This window comes from Symphalangus syndactylus, chromosome 14, assembly GCF_028878055.3.
Source record: "Symphalangus syndactylus isolate Jambi chromosome 14, NHGRI_mSymSyn1-v2.1_pri, whole genome shotgun sequence".
NCBI lineage: Eukaryota > Metazoa > Chordata > Mammalia > Primates > Hylobatidae > Symphalangus > Symphalangus syndactylus.
In genome coordinates this window covers 73,524,510-73,548,874 of record NC_072436.2, presented here as the reverse complement: position 1 = coordinate 73,548,874, position 24,365 = coordinate 73,524,510, and the positions used below count along the sequence as shown (strand labels likewise).

General features: G+C 38.8%; 1 long non-coding RNA gene across 1 annotated transcript in view; it reads left to right on the top strand.

Annotated features, from left to right (window-relative positions):
- Positions 1-24,365, top strand: part of LOC129461822 (uncharacterized) — a 65,734-nt gene that overhangs the window by 5,568 nt on the left and 35,801 nt on the right. Inside the window, exons 2-3 of the long non-coding RNA XR_008650698.1 lie at positions 21,292-21,435; positions 23,303-23,391. This is a non-coding gene — a long non-coding RNA (uncharacterized lncRNA). The remainder of the gene's footprint in view (positions 1-21,291; positions 21,436-23,302; positions 23,392-24,365) is intronic.

The following is a 24,365-nucleotide window of genomic DNA, read 5'->3' as shown; positions in this document are numbered from 1 at the left end:
AAACCCACCTCAATATTCCTCAGGGCTGCAGCACTGCAAGGGGAGCACTGTTCAAAATTGTGTTCCATGTAAATGTTAGGAGGAAACTGATCCAGAATTCCATTCACAGTTGCATACAATACAATGTGCATAATCTCTGAAGGCGCACAACAGTGATACTGGCCACCTTGCAAAGATGATACACTTCATTTTAAAGACTTTCAGCTGAATAAAACAATAGCTGCATGGGTCAATCTCTCTTTCCAAAGATCACATTAACCCTACATTCAGTCACAGCACAGCCAAACCATTGAAATGTTTTCTTTTCACATCACAAATTATCCAAATCCTTTATAGGGATATGAATTATTTAAACTGATGATCTCTTTTCAGTACAACCACTGGACAGGAGGTAAATAATATGCATACTATAAAAAGAAATTGTATAGGAAGTTTCCAGCCAGAAAGGGCTCTCAAATAACTCATTTATTTGATTTTTCTTTATAATTTCTAAAAATTCCAATATTTTTATGTTATTTAAAAAAGTGGATACAATGTAGAATAGCAAGATAAAAATATGGAACTAAAAGTTAAAAGTGGGAATTAAATAGCATATGTCATTTAAGTTTAATTTTGATAATGACCCAAATTACCTTAAAGGTAAGCAGTTGTCAATAGATGCTTCTTACAGGCAGAATTAAAAAAAAGAATTCTCTAAGTGTATAGACTGAAAGCAAAAATCAAGTTGACTAGAGCTGGAATTAAGGTTGAGAGTGTTATCCAGAGGAAGGCAGCACCACCAGTGATGAATGATCCATACACAAACACACACACACACACACACACACACACACACACACACACACAACACAATTTTATTGAATACTTGCCCAGTCTTACTCTGTAATTATACACGACAGTTTCCTAAAGAATACCTCTGAGGGTAAGTGGACTGAGGGCAGGCTCCTTTACTCCCTAAATTAAAAGACAAACATGGATAGACCTAACTTTCTACAAAGTAATTTGATTGACATTCACTACTTCCTCCATAGATGTTATGACCACCAACCCAATGAGATTCTTAGTAAATAAACTTTCCAAATAGCCTGAGGCTCACCACTGTAAGGACTCTATCCCTGTTGTGGGCCCTATCTAATTGATACTCTCTTTAAGTGCTTGTATACATTTCATTTTTTTCTCTGCAATTTTATGCCTTTCTAGATGGACATAGCTCTTTAGTAGGGGCTGTGGAAGACCCTCTATAGATATGTGATGAAGTCCTTGCTCTTCAGAAATGTGCAGTGTTGTGGGGAAAAATATTTGCATACATGAAAGATCTGCATGTAGTCAAGTGATAGAATCAATTGGATGATATTCTGTAGCCAGTTATACCCGCCTGCCTTTACACACAGAAAAGATTCCATTGAATTCCCATTGTGAAAGAATCACATGGCCTGCTGTGTGGAGAATAGATTATAGAGGGACAACTACAGAAAAAAGGAAACTAATTAGGAGGCTTCAATGAGAAGCCAGACAAGAGATGAGGGTGGCTTGGACTAGGGGATAATGGTAGAGAGTATATGTATTTTGGTTTTAACATTCTCACTCTCTCTTTTTTAAACATTTTAGCATCTTTGAAATTGGAATGAGTCTTGTGATTGATGACTTCTTACCATCACTGCAGAACAGGAGACATAGAGATGTAGTTGCCACTTTTCTACACACACAAATAGTTGGTTTTGCATTTTTATTCTCACTCAATTGCATCACAGGTTCCTGGAGCTTTGCAGCTTCAGTTCAAAATCTGCAGGAAGCAGAGCATTGTGTTGCCCACTACTCTTAATGGCACTATGGATGATATTTTGTGGAAAACCATGTACTTGTATGATTCTGAATCGAAAGTAATTAAGAAGCTAGGTTTTGAAATCAGTAATCTTTTTGGAAACTTTAACCAACTTATTTCACATACACTTTCCTCATACTGAATAACGATATATGGCAAACTTATGTTTACATAAGTGTAGAGGTCTTCAAATACATATAAAATAAAAATTCCAAGCAATAGCACTGATTGCTAGATTTTTTTTTCTTTTTTAGGAATGGATAAGATAATCATGTACCTCACAATTGCTGGTAGCTTAGATTCTATAAATTACTGTATTTTGAGGGTAGATTTAATGAGAAGAATGAGAGGAAAAGAGTCAAGGATGACTCCAAACTGTTTTGTCAGAGCAACCAATAACCTGGAGCTCCCAGTCACATAGAAAGGGAGAATTGTCCAGGGAGGAGAGTGGGGCAGGAGCCCTTCTTGGGGCATGTAAGATTTGACATGCTTCTTAGGCATCTGCGTTAGTTTTCTAGGGCTGTTGTGACAAAATACTAAAACTGCATGGCTTAAAATAACAGACATTTATTGCCTCACAGTTGTGGAAGCTAGAAGTCTGGAATAAAGTTGTCATGCTCTCTCTGGTGACTATAAGGAGGAACACTTCCTTGCCTCTTCTAGCTCCTGGTGTTTGCCCACAAGCCTCATTATTCCTTGACTTGTCCATGCATGCCTCCAGGCACATTGCCCTTTTCTCCCTCTGCATCTTCACATCATCTTCTCTCTGTTTGTGTCTGTCTCTGTATCTAAATTTTCCCTTTTATGAGGACACCAGTCATATCAGACCAGAGTCTACCCTAATGACCTCATTTTAACTTGATTAACTCTGTAAAGACTTTATTTGCAAATTAAGCCACATTCTGAGGTACTGACACTTCAACATATCTTTCAGGGGTTGGGGAGACACAAGTCAATCCATAACAACATCTAAGTAAAGACGTCAAATAGACAGATGTCAACGAGGCAGTCTAAAGTCAGGAGAGAGGTTTGGTCTGGAGACAAAAATGTGGGAGTCGTCAGCATTCTAAATGGTATAAATAAGACTGGGTGAGATCACCAGAAAGTGAGTGTAAACAGAATGAAATCGGAAGTCATTTAGAAGCTGGGAAATGTGGAAGAAGTGTCAACATGTCATATTGGGAAGATGTGTTCTAGTGCCTCATGTAGGTGGAACTTATAATGAGTCTGCCAACCTCAGAAGAGCTTTGAACTAGTTTTTTTTAAATGCCTGTTACCGAAGAGAATAGGGCTGAATAGATATTCCTAAGTCAATTTGTCTAAATAAAAACTACTCTCTGTTGTGGGGTGGGGGGAGGGGGGAGGGACAGCATTAGGAGATACACCTAATGCTAAATGACGAATTAATGGGTGCAGGAAATCAACATGGCACATGGATACATATGTAACAAACCTGCACATTGTGCACATGTACCCTAAAACCCTAAAGTATAATAAAAAAAAAAAAAAAAAAACTACTCTCAAAAACACAGTCAGATAACTGGTGCTAAATTTCAGTAGAACATCCCATCAAAACTCACTAAAGAATAAAAGAAAATAGGCATGGATTCTGCATAGTGCAAAAGAGTCTAACCTTAAGTGGGCAGGCTTTCAGTTACAATGTATGAAAATTTTTTGGATTATACAGTCACACAAGTAAGTTTTCCAAAAGTAAAATTTTCTAGTTGTGATGGAATTTGGAGTTGAGTGTGGTTTTCTAACATCCTGCTGTCAGACAAGGAAAGGGAGGTCTGGAGCTACCCAGGGACTAATCCAGCCAAGACGGCATACCCAAAAGGACATGACCCAGGGTCAACAGAGTCCTTTTACTTCCAGTTCAGTGTGCTTTCTAGCACACTGCATCATTACACCATTGAAGGAAAAAACACCAGAGAATTTTATGAGAAGAGTCGTAACTTCAAACACAAATCAAAGCCTTATTCCAGTAACAACAAAGTAAAAATGTATAAAGATCACGGTTGCACATCAGAATGCCATGGATATCTTATCACCATTTCATGGATCTTTAGAGTTTCACTGGACAGTAACTTAGCTTGAGAAATTCAGTTTAAATGTTGTTAGAGACAAAAATAAGATAAAGTAAAGCTGCATCCTCCACTTAGGGCAGTTTGGTGTGAAGGCAAAGAGGACACTGAAAAGGCTTCCATGAGGCAAATGCTTAAGTCTTGCTCAGTTAGTCTCAATAATTAATAAACATTAAGATTATTTGAGTACCAAAATATGACCATTCTCTCCAAATAATATGATCACCCCTCCTTGTGAATAACCCTTAAACTTTATCAATATCTTTCACTTTCAATTTGGTATAGGCTCAGACTTATAGCACTTCCATAATAAAGGTTAATCTCTCTCTTTCTCTCTCTCTCTCTCTCTGTGTGTGTGTGTGTGTGTGTGTGTATGTGTGTGTGTCTGAGAAAGAAAGTTCCTCAGTAAAAAGCTACTCACTAAATTAAGTAGTAAAAAAAAGTTGAAGCTTTGCAGTTAGACCTGAATTCATACTTTAGCCTATTACCGATCAGCTATGTGACATTTCCAAGTTTCTTGATTTCTCTGGGGCTCAGACATCCCTAATTTGAGAATTGGGATGATATTACTCACTTGTAAAGATGGCTGTGCAATGTAAATGACTTAGTTAAGATATATGAAATCTTAACACAGCACTTGGTACTTACTAAATATCCAAAAATGGCTTCACAGTACATGTTTGTTTTAGCCATTTTTCTTCCTGTGGACATCTCTGCCACTGTTTATTTTCTAGTCTATCCAGATCAGATTGTTTTATTCACCTTATTGTCATAGGTAGTAAAAACCAATACAAATATGTTTTATAATGTTGTGTTTCTTTTTATTCAAGAATCATAAACATTTACAATCCTTCAGACACCTTTTTAGTTTTGTATTTCTTGATTCCATTCAAGTTACAGAATAAGTAGCTCTCATGTATCAGCATATATCTGTTTACTACTTAAGACAAATACTGTTTTCCTTCTATTGAGTAAAAGAAAGAGTTGCTTTTATAGAGTATAAATCTGAATTCATTTCATACCTTTACTTCACCCTAACTGCACAGACACCACCTTCAGGGTATATAGTACATAATCAATTTAGGAAAAATAATTTTGAAAAAAATCACATTTCATTGTGGTTTCTCACATATATTTAAATGACTAAAGCTATTTTTCAAAAAGCTACTTAAAAGCTTTCTAACAAAAATTTAGATCTTTCCTCTATACAATCACCACCCTGCCTATGACTAACTGATCTTTGAGGTTTAGACAGTAGCTTTGCTTAAGAAATATCTTCTAAATTTTGTCAGAAACATAAATAAAGTGTAATAAAACTGCCCCTTCCATTTGAGGAAGTTTTGTAAAAAAGCAAAGAGGAAATGAAATGATTTCCAAAAATGTACTATTTTGCTGCATGCTCAAACTTGAGTCCTTTTTGCCTGTGCTCATTTTAAAGAGAGCCAGTTAGACCAAGATGAGCAGATCACTTGAGGTCAGGAGTTCAAGACCAGCCTGGCCAACATGGTGAAACGTCTCTACTAAAAATACAGAAAATAGCTAGGCATGGTGGCAGGTGCCTATAATCCTAGCTACTAGGGAGGCTGAGGCAGGAGAATTGCTTGAACCCGGGAGGCAGAGGTTACAGTGAACCAAGGTTGTGCCACTGCACTCTAGCCTGGGTGACAGAGCAAGACTGTCTCAAATAAATTAATTAAAATGAAGAAATAGAAAGAAGCAGCTGTGGATGACTGGGTACCAGAAGTTCAGCACCTTCAGCTTGAGGACTTGAGGTCTGTAACGAGAGGGGGGCTAGCTATTGTCTGTACATCTGATGGTTCCGGGAACTTGTCTAGGGAACACTTCATCACCAAAGAAACACTTCCATCACATCAAGTCTAGCACTTTCACATGTACAACTCATTTGACAAGCACCAGATGTAAATAAGTCTGCACTCAGGAGCAGGAATATGTAGAGTCCTAGCACCTTCCGTAAGAATTATAAATTGCCCGATTTCAGGATGGAGTGAGATGCTTTAACAAAAGTTGAGAACAGCAGCAGGTCTGGCACCAAATCTATTGCACGCTAATTGTTTCAATGAGATAATTTTGAGGTAATTATACCTCACCAACCCACAAGTAACCTCGCTCAAGCTGTACTTAATCCAGTGTAGCTTGCTATTTCCAAAAGGTCAGGAAATCTCTTTCCTCACCTCTAACTGCTCACCTTTCTTGGGTGCACTATGGGGATGCATAATTCCAATGGAGTGGAAATTCAGTCGGTAAATGAACCCTAGACATAAATATTCATGGCAAAAACTTTTGGAAAAAAGTCAAGAAATGAGGCTAAGTAAATCACACCCCACCTCTAGAGGTGTCTAAGATATGGTCTGACAATTTGCATGGATTTGCTTAAAATCTTTGCTCTGTTATTTAAGAACTATTTTCATGGCAACTGACACATCTCCTGGGCCAGTATTTGGGCACCACCTTTATGCTTTGGCTTATTGAAGAAGAAAGCAAGTGCATTCGGAGCCTCTCAAATTCTTATTCCTGTGACACTTTATTCCTTCTCTATAGTTCTGGTCCTTAAAAAAATAATTCAAAGATTTAAACATTTTCTAATGCAGATAAATATGCCTCAACTAACATAAAATTACTTGGAAACTTGGAATTTGTTATACACTGTGAAGCCTGCTATTGGATTCATTCATTGCCAAAATTGGCTAAACAACACTCAAACATTGATTCTAATGTATTCTATAAATTATAAATTCTACTAAGTCAATAACCCTGCTCCCCTTTCCCATCCAAAAATATGTATGTAGGCGTGAGATGTGTTTTATTATAAAAAACAGCCAGCCTCTAGTAATAGCAATGGCTTTTCTCTTTATTACTTACATGGTTTCGCTCTGTGTCCCCACGAAATCTCATGTCAACTTGTGATCCCATGTATGGAATGAGGAACCTAGTAGAAGGTGATTGGATCATGGAGGTAGATTTTCCTCTTGCTGTTCTCATGATAGTGAGTGAGCTCTTCCAAGATCTGGTTGTTTAAAAGTGTGTAGCACTTCCCCCTTTGCTCTCTCTCTCCTGCTTTGCCATGGTAAGACATACTTGCCTCCCCTTCACCTTCTGCCATGATTGTAAATTTCCTGAGGCCTCCCCAGTCATACTTCCTGTACAGCCTGCAGAACTGTGAGTCACTTAAACCTCTTTCCTTCATAAATTACCCAGTCTCCGGTAGTTCTTTGTAGCAATGTGAGAATGGACTGATATAATCACAAACACCAGACTTAATTTTTATACTCTTTAACCCAAAGATGCTATCAAAAAGGTTACCTTTCCTTCAAGAATCAACACACAGAAAACTCCTGGTGTGACTACAGTTGCAGAAGCAATATGTAAGGGGAAGATCTTTTATGACACTTTACTTTGTACTTTATCTTCTTATGCCTTGGGAAAATTAGTAACAATTTTCCTTGTCAGGATGAGCTATGCACTAAGAATCATACTGGGAGGAACCAGAAATTTTGGTTCTTTTTAGCGTTTGATCATCAAACAGTGCAAGTAGCTATGCCTTGTGGTCTTTTGTTGTTGGACTTTGCCCAGTAGCAGTCAGTGTAAACTTGCCTGTCATAATTAACCAAAATCAGGATAAAGCAGAATTTCTTAATTCTATGCAATTAAAGTTGTTAAAATATTGATATACAAGTAATTGTTTTGTCTTACTTTTGTTCACTTGTTTCTTTGTTGTACCATTGACTAGTGTGGGGAAACCCCCTTAATCCAATGAATTTGATGATTGGATTTAAGGATTAAAATCACAACTACCAGATAAAACTGTGAGAGTTCTGCTATGATCCCCCTGGTGGCACTCTTTTTTGGCAATAGTTTAAGTATAGATTAGCTTAGAAGGAGGCATGTGGCTCTAGTATGCTCCAAACCAAACACTAGTGGAAGACAAGAATGTTTACCTTGTTCTTTATTGTTTTCTCAATTCTGCTACATGATATAAACAGAAAAATAATCTTTTTACAAATTCTTGTGGTAATCCTATATGTAATTATATAAATAACTTTGAATAAGTCTACTTGATTACCTTCTTGATTAACACACTAAAATCTCATCTTATCCTTCCACTACCAAATTGTAAAAGAAAGAGGAAGACAGCACATATGTGTTTAGTGGCCTTATAAATGTGATGCCATATCTCGCATTTTTCATGCTTGATTGTGGCAAGATCACAGGGCTGTAGAACAGGACTATGTCGTCTTATGCTTGCTTTATGTGTGACCTTAGGCAAGTTGCTTCCCCTCCTCTTGGACTCAGTTTCCTTACTCTTACAGCTGCTGGTCCAGCAAGTATTCAGGAAACAGTTTGGAAAATGACTCCTTTCTGCCTTAAAATATAATGTTTTAGGTGGACAAAAATGAATGTTCCTTCTTTGGGATCTGGGCCTTCCATCTTAAAAGATCTATTTCCCATCACATTTTCTATAGTATGTGCTTATGAGCCTCAGGTGGAAAAACAAGTAGTTAGCCTTTGGAAGGGCGACAGGTATATGCAAACTTTCTGACATATAAATTGTTTTAAAACGGGTTTGGTGAGACATGAATATAGCATTCCAAATTCAAACCCAAACTCAAAATTTTTCTTTTCTGTTTCTTATTTTCCAGGGATTTCCAAGAATAGCCATTTCATAGTTCAGTTGTGAAATAAAATCCTCATATCACCATCCAGGGATGTTGAACCCATAACTAAGGGGAACTAGAAAATGTACAATTTGCTCTTATGGCTTCCACTATGATCTTGTGAAGTTTTTATTATTTTACTATTTTTAGTAATCATCTCAGCAATATAATCAGAGCAAAAAAGATTCTAAAGGCACAAATCAAAGAGGAATCTTAGTTTTCAGTAGGAATATCTTCTCAGTCAGTCCCCTTTCTTCAATCTTCTGGTTTCATGAAAGAGGTGATGTCATAATTTATGATGTTAAGCTGACTAGTGAAATGTCATTGTAGAAGTGATGTTTTAATTGATGATGTTAGGCTGGTTAGCAAGAAAGTATCAAATGTCACTTTTCTGACATAAACTGGCAGTTACGATTATATAGTATCAATTATTCTTTGGAAAACTGCATTAGATCAGTTAGAGCTGAACCAATTTAGTTTAAGCAAGTTCGTATTTTTTTTTCCTAGCTGCTCATCCAGTTCTAATTATTAGGAGTAAAATACATTTTGGACGTAGTTTAGACTTTGATAATGTTCTCTTTGGAAAGGTAATGGGTGTCTTACATGGCCTTTGTGTTGCAGGAGAGGTATAAGCAAAGTCTGCAATGACCTTCCTGAAAGGAGGCTGCACCTTGAATTGCTTTAGCAAATCATCCTCCTCCCAAATTAAAACTCTTGGAATTATTTTAATTGTTAATTGCAATTTAAGTGAAATATGACATTGTGAAGGAATAGTTTTTAAAAAGTCTTAGCTTATTTTGGTTTTCTATGTGTGTCAGCTGCTAAGTTAATTTAAATTTAACCACAAAATACTAAGCACACTTGCCTCTGCCCTTTCCTTTGCTTTATAAGTAAAAAGAAAAAAAAAAGAAGTGAAGAAACATTTTCTCAGATTCTTTCTCCTTTACGAGGACATCATTTTGAAAATGTGATGAGTTAATTAGAAGGATATAGGAACTCACAACTCAAAAACTGAATGATAAGATTAATATTAATAACAAATACCATGATATCAATAGCTACTATTTGTTGCAATTACTATATCCAGGCACTGTGCTAATCCTGTAGATGCAGTCCCTTATTTATTCCTCACAACAAATCTGTGAACTAGATATGGTTGATATCATTTTGCATAGGAGAAAAAAGGAGGCTTACAAGTACTTTGGCATGAATCAGAACATAAACATTTTGTAAATGTTAAGTATTTTCAGGAGTATTAGTATTGTTTGGTGGAAGGTAATCATGGGGAAATACATCAATGGAGGGAGTCACCTTTCTCAGGTTCTGTCATCATTATACCCAAGGTGAAGCATGGCAGCTGAATCCCAGTGTGAAGGTTCAGTGCTAGCAGAAAGAAGAGCAAGGAGAAGTTGGTGAAGCTGGGGCAAAGTGAGGATATGTGTGTGTGCAGGTGTGTATGTTTGTACATAAATTTGCACGTGCATGTTTGTGTGCGTGTATGTATGCACAGGTGTGTGCAAATGTAGACTTGTGTGTACACGTTTGTGCACATGTACGTACATGTGTGTGCACCTATGTTTGGGGAGTGGGAAGCAGGATGAGGAGGAAGTATAGAGTAGTGCCAAGACAGGAGTGACATCAGCCTCCTTGAACATATCTAGTGCAACCTGACCATCTGGTACAGATTTAAAAACAGGCCATCGCTCTGGAGCAGGGTCCCAGGAGGTGCCATGTTGAGCTTGGCATTAACTATCCAATTTCTGGATTTGGGGCTGGTCCAGTAGGGAAGACTTATGGGGGGAGGGGTCAGAGGGACTAAGGCAGGAGGTAGGCTCTGAGGGGGTGGTGTATACTTAACACGTGGCACAGCTGTATTTCAAAAACTGAATAGCAGATACGGTCCTACCATTCAAAGCTGAGGACATAAATTCATAGATTATTGGCCTTCTCTTGCCCTTCCCATATCTCCTATTTCCAGTTCTATCCACACTTACTCCAAAATGAGCTGCCTTATTTCCCCTGCTATAGAAGGGATTTCCTCCAAAACATTGAGCTCATAGATTTTTTTCAAACACTTCAATTCTACAGGACTGCTTTCCTTCTTACAGGTATTATGCCTTTGTGTGTGTGTGTGTGTGTGTGTGTGTGTGTGTGTGTGTGTGTGTGTGTGTGTGTGTGAAAACTAGAAAAAATTCAAACCTGGGGCTGAATGAGTCTATTGGAATCACAGAGGAATGTGAAGTTGTAAGACAATATCAGACATTCTAGAACTTGGGTGAAAGGTTTTCACATTCGCTCGCAGGCTCTGTCAAACCACATAACAAAAATAAATTAATCAATAAACGTGTCTAATGAGAAAACATCACATTCTTGTCCTTGGCAGCATTGTATGGCTTCATGATACTTCTTCATGGTAGATTATTGTATGTGCCTCGGTCCAAGTCTCTTCCCTTTGTTCTCTTCTCCTTCTCTACCTTGGTTTCAACTTGGTTTAGGAGCAAAGCCAAACTATTTCATTTGGAATCTGACGAAAAGGCAAAAATGCTTCCTGGGATTTTGAACTTTCCTCTCTTACTCCAACCTACAAGAGAGGCAACTCCGGAGGAGGTAGGACAAATAACAACTAACAATTGTCTAGTGCTTTGTGATTTTGCAAAGTGCTTTTATGGATAAACTCACTGTTTCTTACAACAGCTTTGTAACATCATGATTATTGTTTCCCCTGACAGAAAACAAAATGTCTCAAATAAGTTAAGCAAACAGCTTATAGGTTTTCTGAGATACCATAATGTATCCAATGTAATGTGGGATTTTTTTAACCTATCCTCACTCTGGTTATTAGGAGAAATCCTCAGCACCCATGCCAGGACTCTAAAATCATGTAGGCTTGAACTTTCCTTGATGTAAATCATGACCACGACTCACTTGCTCACTCACTCACTCCAGTTCTAATGGGGACTTGAAGTCAGTGGGTTAATGCTTTTTCCTTTTTCCCTTTTTCTATCCCAGGAAATAAATACCTTTTTGAGATACGTTTTATTGAACAAATGCTGATTGAGCATCTATTATGTTCCAAACACTGTCCTATGGCTTGGAATATGATTGTTAGCCAAATCATGCCTTTCTAGAGTTTGCATTCTCATGGAGTGAAGCCTAAAAAAATTTTAATAATGAATTGTGGCACTAGGTGTTCTATGACAGTTCTTTTCATTAGAAACAAGTCATTAGGTTTAGCTCACAAACAAGGAGAGAGGATTACACTGGGCACGTGTACCAGTAGTTGGTGGTCTTTGGAAGCCATTTTAGAGAGATTTCTATCAAAGTATCTGAGAATGTCTCTCAGAGGCCCAAAATATCCTCCCCCAACAATAACATGCTTAATAAATAAAATCTACAAGCCAACTTCTGCCTTCATATGATGATTTTCTGTGTCTCATACCTTCAAGTTCTATCTTTAATTTCCACTAAGAAACAAGCAACTAAAGACTTGAGGTGTTACCATTTTGAAGGTTAATTCCCTCTCCACAAGGATTTTCCACACCTGAAAATCTTTTTATTAGGTAACTCTTAAGCATCATATCTGATCTTCTAAGCCACACCTATATCCTGTGGCAGCCACTGTTGCCACCAACAGTTCTGTGTAGGCTCCAGTCAGTTTCCAGTAGGTACGGTTTTGCTTCAGGCCCAAAATGCACACCTCTTGCCTCCAGCAGGTGTGGAGTTTCTTTACCGATGTCACTGCATTGAGAACTATAGAAACTTAGTGTTCAAGAATATGCATCCTGAAAGTGAGAGTGCTTAATACCAGGTTGGAAGAAATGTTCACCAGTGGGGACTGGAAGTCAATGGGTAAATGCTTCTTCATTTGACTTTTCCTGCCACAGGAACATTTTGCAAAGCATTTCATTCTGCTTCTCAGTTGAGCTCACAGGACTGAACAACTGGTCACCCATGGTGATATACTTGCTTGGGCTCTCTCTCCTCCCATGTTTTATTCTGGTTCCCTGGAACTACATTTCCAAATATATTACTCACATATGGCCTTCTCCTTGCACTTTGCTTCTTATGGAATCTAGGTGAAAACAGCCTTTAAGCTTTAATGCCTCAAAAAAGAGTGAAATCAATACATTACTGATGATGAGATTCTGTGCTATATACAATACACCTAAGCTTCAGTAGTTACAATGGCATTTTATGAGGTATGTGACTTACATGACGTTGCCCATGCTGGGCACTGGAATATTCATTTTCATTATCAGTCACCACACTGGGCTCATGCATTTCTATTATGATAGAGGGTTTTTTAAATTTGAGCCATATAAAATGAAGATGATGATAACAACAAAAACAATGAGTAAGACTCACTCTATAATGAGAATCATAGGATATTTTGTAAGTATTTATACATATGCACTTATTCTGGGCAAAGTTCTCAGGATGGATGCCAGCAATGACATTTGGTGCAGGCTGAAACTCAGGGGCAGAGGGTCAGTAGGTCCTGAGTTCTCTGCTCACCCTGCAGGGCTGTGCTTGGCCAGGGAAGCTACTGGATGTACCGTGAAGCTATTACTCCATTGAAGGAACCTCAATCTCTACTGTTATCCCTTTTTGTAAGGCTATTGTGTGAGAATACTTAGCTTAGGACCAATGTTTTTAAGGATGTTCTGAAAAAAATACAGATGAACAGCATCTGGAAATCTTAGGGTTTCTGGTTACTTAGGAAGTAATTTGGGTGTAGTCTCTCATGCAGTCTCACATTCCCCTACAAAAGAAGGAGGCCATTAGTTCCAGCTAGGTCATTTTAAGGGAAGCCAAGGTCATTGTCAGAGAGCTCCAAGGTCATTTATTAGAAAATCCTACCCATCTCTTTACAAAATGTAACAGATACACAGTGGGCTTGGGTGATGATTTTCCACTTCCTCACAATTTAGGATTTAGTGGTAACCTTTAGCCAGTGTGGTCAAGAGAATATTACTGAACTGCTCCTCATTCTTTATTTGCCAAATTTGGCTCCTCTCCCACATCATTTACACCTCTTGGTTGGGCAAGGTATACTTTTGGTTACAAAGGCTATACAAATACTATTGAGTGTTATTCTTCCTTAGGCCCTTCACAAGAGCAGAGTCATCAAGTTGAGTCCTCATCAAGTGGTTTTCATGGAAAGCTTTGCCTGCATCCATCATCCTCTGTGGACTGCTAGCTGTGGCTGGCTCCAGGAGGTTGCTGTACCTCTCTAGCTCTTAAAGCCATCCTGCAATGTCTGTCTTCTCCATTGCTGGATTAATAGGTTCTCCTATGGACTTTGAAATAGGCTTGGTGGGTACTGGAGCCATACAGGAAGAAAAGGACATTAAAACATTTCTTTTACAAAAAAAATTTTTTTTTGCTTGCATTTGGAATTAAAAGGAAGTTCCCTTTTTGTACTATGACAAGGTGCTCTCTATGAATAACACTGTTAAATTCCCTGTCAGCTACCCTGGCATAAGAGGAGATCCAAGGTGTTACCATTTCATTTCATTGCTTTGTAGGTTTCACTAGGTAACATGATAAGCATGTCATGTTAGGGCAGCGATATTGTGGGCACCTGGGAGATCTTCTCAGTTCCTTTGGTAGGAAAGCTTCTAAAATGGCCCCAGTGATCTCGGCCTCCTGGCATCCCTGTCCTTCTATAGACTCCTTCCCTTGTATGTGGTCTGACTTGCTTCTAATGCAGAAGTGATGGTGACTTCCATCTGGAAGGCACCCTCTCTTTTCTCTTCATTTTGCTGTATTTGATGAAGCAGGCTCCCATATTAGAGCACGTGACATCATATGGCAAAGAATTGAAGGAGGACTCCAACCAACACTCAGCAAGGAAACAAACCCCCAGCCCAACAGCCACGAGGAACTGAATCCTGCTGACAACCGAGACAGTCAGCTAGAAAGCACATCTTTTCTGTTAAAGATGAGAGGACCACAGGCCTGGCTGACAAGTTGATTGCCTCCTGAGAGAGACTCTAAAGCCGAAAACCCAGCTCATCCAGCCCAGATTCCTGATGCACAGATAAATAAACAGTTTTGGGGTACTTCATTACATGGCAATAGGTAACGAATGCAGTGCTGCTCCAATTACAGGGGTTAGGAGGCTGTCTCTCTTTTGTGAGGCATTGCAACAGCATCCTGTGGTCATAATGCCCAAGAAATGTCTGTAATCTATGATCTCCTTTGAATGCAGGCAGCCATTTTCCACTTCTGGATCACTAAGCAACATTCAACCTGTCAGAAACTAGGGCATACAAATTCTATTACAGCCACTATATTTAACACAGGAGCCTGGATAATAAGGTCAGAGACGTATTTTACAGCCTTAGCCTGGCATCACATCTTTTCTGGACTAAGGGCATTTTATATGGTTCTGATTGAAAATAGCAGTTATTTTTCCCCGTGATCAGTTATCTTTACTGAAAATGTACATTGCTGCTGCTCCAGACAAGGAGGACTTGTATTAGACACCATGGGCTTGCACCTGAATACCCAAGTGATGCATTACATGAATATAATTTACATAATGAGCCAGGCAAAAGGCATGTGTTAGAGTGTACATGCTTGTCAACATTCAAAAATGTTGCTGTGTTGACAGAGAGCTGCCTCTTAGAGTGAAGAAAAGAGTGATACTTATCCCTCCAGCCTTCAAACTCTTATCTGTTGCCATGCCACAAATATTACTCATGGAGGAAATTCAGATAATTCACACCAAGAAATAAACCTGTTATAGGTTCAAATGTTGATAAAACTGGCATATTGGACTTACCTGGCTACCTTAGAGCAGATATTTTTTTCTAATTTTTTAATAAATATGAAAGATTAAATTCAAGCACCAAGTGAATTTTATGGTTAAGTCACAATTTATAAGTGGGCGTTAATTAACATCAGATAAAAATGAGATTCCTAAGGAATTACATTTTGCCTTCTCATTAGTGGCTGTTTTATCACTATAAATCTTGCTAGAATGAATAATTAAGAAATTATAATAAATAACTATATTATAGGAAGGCCCTGGGATAATGAAAACTACAGTGTTTAGCACAAGTTTTAGTCAATAACCTCTAGATCTGGGTCACATGCCATCCCTTTGGCTACCTTTATAACCTAAAGATTGATTAGGTTCTAACAATTAAACTTGAATTTCAGGATTATTTTAACTTTTTATTAGGTTTGAACTTCTGAGATCAGGTAAAATGAGCTGTAGAGATTCAGGTGGAGTTTTCAGATTACTGGTAGTTTTTTTTTTTTTTTTTTTTTTTTTTTGAGACAGGGTCTCACTGTTTCACCCAGGCTGGAGTGCAGTGACACAATCACAGCTCACTGCAGCCTTGACTTCTTGGGCTTAAGTGATCCTCTCACCTCAGCCTCCTGAGTTGCTGGGACTGTAGGCATGCACCACCATATCTAGCTAATTTTTAAATTTTTTTTTTTTTTTATAGAAACAGATACTCACTATATTGCCCAGGTTGGTCTGTAACTCTTGGGCTCAAGTCATCCTCTCCCACTTTCCACCTCGGCCTTGCAAAGTGCTAGGATTATAGGAGTGAGCCACCGTGTCCAGCCTACTGGTAGTTTTAAATAAACTTGCTAGTGGACTTGAATCAAACGCATACCACATCAACCGAAAAGTGAAATATTTCCTAGTTTGCTTTTTCCCCCATATTTTGAGATTTAGGGATTTACTTTAATGATATCAAAATGTATCTCCTTGGTAGAAGAAAACAATACACAAAAATGGCTATTTTGCTCCTTAAAAATTCCACCCAACTCCATCTCCCCAAGATATACCTTGTTTTTATTAATTCCACCTTTTTAAAAGGCGATACAATTTATAAAATAAACACTTTTATTGTACCTTCAAAATTTTTAGTTCTTGTCCTAAATAAAGTGTTTAGAGATATCTTTTGATACTGCAAATACTACTGTTACCTTGATCTAGTCACTAAGTGTTAATAAGTGCAGCACCAGACCAGGGGCCACATCATCAGCTTCCCAGGCTGACTCCCGTACCTGAAATAAGGAGGCCAAGAATGCAAAAGGAATAAAAAATTCTGACATGCTGTGGCATTTATTTGCCCTATAACCTACTGACCTAGACAGATTTTATGAGGTAGGAAAGCATAAGCCAAATGCTGACCTAAATGGAACCTGTCAATCCTGCTCAAACGTTAGCCAGCTAGTAATTACCTTACAGAGTAACGGTTGAAATGCCAAAAGAATCGAAAGCCCTTTCCTTTTGGAATGAAAGGTGGTCACCTGTACTTTCTGGAGGATGTGGCCCTTACCAGTCTCTGGTGCTATCCTGCAAGTGGACAATGATGGCATTGATAAATGGGGCTTCCCCCAGCCTGCTGGCTTTCTCTCTTGACCTTCACTTCCAGTGTCTTCCCACTTCAGGTCCTTGCATTAGAAGTTGCTTTTGCTAGAAGGCTCTTTCTCACTGTTCTTCAAATGATCTTCATTTGGCTGGCCTCTTTCATTTAAGGATCCAGTCAAAGGCTACTCTCTGTGATTAACCGTTCAAACTTTTCAGTTACCTTTGAGTTTTGGGTGGATGCATTTCTTGAGTCTCAAATCCCAAATCCATTACTTACTAGCTACATAAACTTAGACAACTTATTAAGACTATCTATCCGTACTATAATTGTAGATGGATGTATTCATGTTTATCCTTCATTATTCCAAAAATGATTTAAGACAACAAAGTCTGTTTATATTATTTGGGTGTTTCCCATTTGTAGTACCTTGACATTTCTCTTTTTCTTCTCAATTGCCATAATTCTTCTCAATAACCATAGAAAAAGGGTACTTTTTCTATCTTAAGATAGAATGGAGAATAAGAGAATTGAGGCACAGCCTTAACAGTTCCGGTAAAAAGGATGTTCTATCTTTCAACTCTAAAAATATTCATTTATCTTAGATTGCATATCTTTCTCTGAATTAAACAGCCCAAACAGTATATAGAATACCAAGACAAAAAAAAATATCTAAACACACAGAGCCAAGAAGTTTCTGGATAATGAAAGAAATGTAGAACTTCTTTTAGGATTAGGATTTTTTTTTTTTTTAGGAATGCATTGTGATTATGATGTTCAAATTCCCAATTTAAGAAAGATGAGGTAGGTGATACTACTATGTCCTTTGTTCGATAAAGAAAATAGTGACAATAAAAGGATTTTATAATTTAGGTTTTAAAATCCCATTGAGATGATATGGTTTTACCTGATAAACTCAGCCACATATCTGACCAGTTGCGATTATCTATTTCGTATGAGTAAATACATTCCTTCTTTACATTTGTCCCATGTAAGAAATCCCCACCCACTAGAATGATTTTGTGACACAGTGACCTATTCAACAGAGACTCCCTTTAAAACTGCGCATTCCATTGCATGTCTTCAGCCTTTATCTAGGGCTGTTATTCTCTTTGTAGGCTGCACATTAAAGTTACCAGGGGAGCTTTTAAAATATGTCCATGCCTGAATCCTAACCACAGAAATCCCAATTTAATTGTTCTGTGGTAGAATCCAAGCAATGGTATTTTAAGAACACCTCACTAAGGTGCAGCCAGGTTGTGCAACATTTTGTGCACAGCCAGGTTGATGATTTTATTTCTGTTTCTCTCATGGCAGTTGTTGAGCGCCCTCAAAGGACCAGATAGTCTCAACCATGTTCAAGTTCACACATGGGGCTTCTGCAACAGGGAGATCACCTACGACCCCAAGTTCTTTCCATCAGAACCCTTCACTCAGCATGAAGAGGAGAGGAGTCTGAAGAGCATTTCCTTTTAGAAGGCTTGGCTTCTCTGTGTTGACAAGGTGCCCCGGGAGAACTGGCTTTCAGGCATGCATGCAATGGAATGCAATATGGACCTTGACATTAATCAGACTGTGTCTTTTCCTCTTCTCTGCAAAAGCACAGCACAACCATAAGGTGAAAAGATGCGGCAGTTTCATCCTGGCTGGATTCCCCTCTCTCTCTCTGTTGTTGGGGAACATGAAGCCCTGAACTTCAAGCACTTATAATAATGTTTAACAACAAGCAAAGAGCTCTGGTCAAATTTCTGGAGGGAAAAGCAGTGAGAGGTTGGAAGTCACCATTTTCTTCTTGTTTAGGAAATGAAGCTTTTACTTTTTTTCTAGCTATGCTATCTCTACTGAGTTTTGTCAGGAAATATGCACCTGGTGATAGCCTGTTGCTGAAGTAAACTTCAGCCTTTTTTCCCTCTCTTCCTCTTTCTGGTTTCCTCCTGCAACTTGGGTTCATGACAGCTTGTTGTTGGGCAGGGCATTAGCCTTTTGTAATTTATTGCTTTTAGATTAAATCTGGGGAAACTCAATATTGCAGTTGAATGATTAGAGCAATACCCCTTGGAGTAATAAATTTTCTTTGGTGCTGTGCATCTCCAGATCATGTTTCCCTTCTAATTACATTTACATAAATGATATTCTGTAAAATTAAATTAACATTCAAACGGTTACACTGGCAGGGAGAGACAAAAATTAGTTACCAAGTTGCATCTCTTAAAAAAAATCTAGTTCTTTTCCTAATATGAATCACTACCCACTCTCAAGTGTCAGCAATCAGCACAACCTTGGTGCCAGAACTGCACAGGGATGTTTGTCACCAGTTAATGGAGATGTTTTGTTTCTTTCTTGGAGATTTAGACTGTAAAGCCTCATTAGACAGTGAGTATAGTGACTTTTCAAACTTGGCTGCTAATGAATTGCTAATTTTTCTTCAAGCTTCTTGCCTTGAAATTCTGCAGTCATCATGGGGAATGTCCAAATTGAATATGCACACAGAACTTTGTTACGGTCTTTGCCTTCCTCGCCACCCACCCAGAATCTTTTTCGAGCTTTGGTTTTCCAGCCTAGGCATTAACAGAAGGCCTGTCACGGGTGACATCAGGATCTCCCTACTCTTTTATGATCTCTTTACCATTTCAGGATGTTTCCATTATAAAGAGTTTGGGTTTCTTTAGAAGTTGCACTACTTGGAGGGTTTGAATCAGAATAGTCAAAAAATCTACAGCTTCCTTGACTTGGCTAAGAATGTTACCTCCACCGCATTTATCCTCAGAACAACTTCAGAACCATATCCATTATGACTTTCAGTAAAACCTAATCAGTGTGCCATGTCTAAATGGATGATCCATCCATTTTATAGCTTGTTGATTGATACAAAATGTCATTTTATTTATGTTAAAACATATACATCTATCTATAGGAAGATGTTTACCAAAACATTAGCAGTAGCATCCCTGAGCAGTGCATTTTTCTTATTTATTATTGTTTGTATTGTTTGAATTGACTATGTACTATTTTTATTTAAAAAAAACAAAACAGTAAGTTACTGCAAAAGAAGCATCTCTTCAGGTCCTTGAGGTTCAGGTGAAGAGATGCTTACATGGAGTGCTGGTGGCACGGGCTGTAGCTGCTTTTTTCTCCCTGTTAAGCACCAGAACCTGTGATCCCTCATTACCTGGATTTGGCAAGACTTTGGCCACAATTATACCCCTAGATCATAATTACACACATTGAAATGCCTGATAAAATGTGGCTGTCAGGAGTCTGCTCTCACCTTTTAGTGACCATCATTATAAGATGATGCAATTAAAAGAAGAAAACAAATACCTCTTTTCCAAGAAGACTGTCCTTCCCAGATCTTCGCCCAGATCAGTCTACTTGGATTCCACCACATCTAATGGGATTTCTCATAATCGCCTCTTTCTTGGGCTCACATTCACTTAAGACTCAATTATTCATTTCACATGTTTGTATTAAGCACCAGCAATGTGCCAAGTACTGTGATTGTCACTGGAGATAAAATGGAAGCAAAAACATATGTAGACTAGGCATGGTGGCTCACACCTGTAATCCCGCACTTTGGGAGGCCGAAATGGGTGGATCACTTGAGGTCAAGAGTTTGAGACAAGCCTGGCCAACATGGTTAAACCCTCTCTCTACTAAAAATACAAGAAAAATTAGCTGGGTGTGGTGGCATGTGCCTGTAGTCCTAGCTAACCGGGAGGCTGAGGCAGGAGAATTGCTGGAACCCAGGAGGTGGAAGTTGCAGTAAACTGAGATCGGGCCACTGCACTCCAGCCTGAGCAACAGAGCAAGACTGTCTTAAAAAAAAAGTAAATGTAGCTCGTTTTCATAGAGATTACAGCGTGCATGAAAAGATGGATGTATAGTAGTTAAATAGTTATATTCATAAATGTTTAATTACAAACTGAGAACAAACACAGTCCTAAGGCAAACATAAACTCAGAGAATCTATCTGAAACTGAAGATGAGGGGTGAAGCTTGAGATCAGGGAAGCCTTTCTAAGCAAGTGAAACTTTCATTGAACTGAGATGTCAAAAATGGGTCTAGGTGAACCAGGAGTCATGGAGGGTAGTCCCAGGAGGGAGGAGGTGACTTTGCCAGTTCAAAAGAACAGCATGAGCTCATGCCCTGCACCAAGAGGGAGCCTGCCATGTTTAATACCAAAGGAGGGCCATTGTGGCTGGATTAAAAGAAGCTTCGGGAGAAAGGTAATGAGGTTAGTGAGACAAGTTGAGTGAGATATACAGCAAGACCCGAGGTCATGCTGATGATTTTGGTTTTATTATCAGAGCAACATGAAACCATGGAAATGTCATAACCATGGGGGTAACATAGTTATATTTCCATTTTAAAAGATCACTCAGTATGGGAAATGGATTGTGGAGTAATCAGAGTGGCTGTGGGGAGACCTCTTAGGAAGAAATTACAGTTCAGTATTCTAAATAGGAGTAGCTACAGAGATGGGAAAAAAGTGAATGAAGTCAAAATATAATTCAGAGGTAAGTTTGGTAATAGCTTGTGGTGGGAGAAGGATAAGCCAGTGGCAAGAATGTCTCTTGAGTGTCTCGTTTTATAAATAAATGAGTAATGGATGATGGAATGATTAGGGAACGTGAGAACAGACCCTCCATGCATGACATTGTAGGAAAACTTTACATACTCCTTTGACCCTGCCATTGATAATGACTTGCTGAACTTACCATTCCAGCTCCCTCTTCCATCAGCTGCCACAGTCCCATGGTCTTGAATCTTGAGAAGAGCTATGAAGCTATCAAAGATGATGCTTAACTTGAAACTCAGTTCTTCTATCTGGGCTTTATCTGGGAAAAAGGGCTTCCTGCCTTCTAATTGATTTGTTCATTATTTCTGTTTGTATCAAGAGTTGATTTATAGTATATCCAAAGACATGTACTAATGAACCATGTCATAATGGAGTTCTACACTGTGCAAATGCATGTAATTCATTTTATACCTCTCATGCAGCGCTTACGCCATAAATCACAGTTATTTTCATACTTGCTTTATCTCCCCTATAAGAATTCAAGCTCCTCGAGGACAGGGATGTTGCTTTGTGTAGTTTTTGCCGTGAATAGTACCTAACATAGTGCGACTCACATAACTAAACATCAATATTTATTCACTGATTGTGTCTTCAATGACCAGGGGCTGTGGGCTCCCTAGGAAAAGCAATTGCAGTTATCCAGGTGTAGGGTGATGAGAAATTGAGGTAGGAAATAAAGGAATATCAATATCTAGCATGGAGTAAATATCCAACATATATTTGTTGATTGATTGAATTTTAAGAAGACTGACAGGTAAAGAGGGAAAAGGTCAAAGTGAAGGATGGGAAATATACCCATAGTTAATAAAAAATGCCACTCTCCTTCATACCTCACATCTGGTGTATGCTGTTCCTTTGCCTGCAACTCCACAGCATTGCTTCCTCTGCTTCCTATGGGATTCAGCCCAGTGGTCACACCCTGAATAGCCCTTCCCTCATTGGCTTGTCAGAGATGGCAGTATCTTCCTTTACAATCTCATTGGTCGTACAGACTATTCTGTCATTCAACACCTTTTTTCCTATTTAACGTATACACCTCTGTGTTCTCATGGGACTTCACAGGGTCGGCTTCTAGCACAGAAGAGGTACAATAACAGGACAGATGGGTAGAATGATAGAGGCATGAATAGGGATCCGCGCATAGTTGAGCTTAATTTCAGCAGTACTTATGATACTATCCTACCTCTGAAATACATAAATGTGATTTTTTACCTGCCTGACATTCCTTTTTAAAGAAAAAATAGCTTTCAAAAAATTATAGAATTACTTTATTCTAGAATTACGAAGTTCAGGTTAAATGTAGCTACAGCTGGGATATGAGTCAGAAAACAAGAATTCTACCATTTTGTGTCTAAAAGCTCAATGGCTTTGGACAAACCACCTAAACAATGGTTTTAGTGCTATTTTCTTAAAATAGGCATAATAGTCTATCAGGCAATGCGTGTGGAAGCAAATTATCAACTGGGACTGGACAGACATAATGGAGTGTCACACCAGTACTGGTTACTGCTGCTGATGTGAGGGAGGTCAGTGGTAGTGACCATCAAGCTGTCATTCATCCCATACATGATTACTGGGTGCATAGTGTGCACCTGGTATGGTGCTAGATGCTTCGGAAAGGAGAAGTTTTAGAAGATGTGGTTGGTGTTCTCAAATTATTTTCGATACAGATAAGAGAAAAAACTAAAGCAAATTAAAGACAAAATATGTGTAAGTGTAGGATCACATACAATCAGATCATTTGTGCCACTGCAGTTTTCAGAAGGAAGTGGGTGAATGAGGGTATGCTTTCATTTTTATACTAGAAGAGGCCTCCCTTCCTTTGCTCTTCATAGCCACCTTTGGGTTTTTCATTATCTGATTTGTGAGCCCTCACATCAGGATCTACTAACAGGTACTTCCCTTCTTTGTCATTCACCTACCTTCTTCACTGCAACTCAGTTCTGAATACCCCATGCAGCTGAGACCTTCAGCTCAATCCCTCCCAACACCACCTGCATGCTGTGGAGGACCAAATGCTTCTGCAGCCCTGGCTTTCCCAGGTGGGATGCTGGGTGCAGCTCTCAGAGCTGGATCCAGCCTGCTGGCCTCTCAACTGCCTCCATCTGGGCCTGCTATTAGTGGATGGATGCCCAAAAGCATGGGCTCACCCACCCGAGGTGAACAAATGGGATCAGTGCTCCAGAGTTCCTTGGGGAGAGCTATGAAGACTGGTCACTGGAACCCTTCATTGCCTGTGACTTATACACCAGGGAAAGTTAGAGAAATTTATGAGCGGGCACCATATGCCAGCCCAACATCTGCTTCCTCATATGGGGCATGAATACAGGACAGTGCTAAGTACATTAAAGATGAGCCTCAGGCATATACACAGAAAATGCAGTTTAACTGCTTAGGGGGATGAGGATTCCAAGGCACTATTAGGAGGAGTTTTCATACTCATTTTTTCAAATTGTAGAGCACAAAATAGAAATATAGGTAATGCTGTTCTCTTTAGGGGTGCTGAGAGTCCCTGAATCCTTTCCTTAGTCTTCTTCCAGGGGTCCCTGAGCTACTCCCGTCAGTGCTGTGATTCTAAAAGACACAGTTTCAAAACAAGTCTTTTGGTTGGTTGAGAAAGGAGAGCTGACTTTTTTTTTCTTTCAGTATTTTCTGCATTAAACCCTGGGGAAAGACTTACCACATTTAAACATAAAATGTTTGGATGAGGGGTCATCAGAGATTGGATCTTGTTTTTCAGTATCTCAATGAAGTCAGTTACGAAATTAACTTGAAGTAAACAATCAACATTCTTTTGATGAGCTGAATGCTTTGCAGAAGAGAGGGAAGTATAGTGTTGGTATCTTGATGTTGTTCTTTAAACTTTCC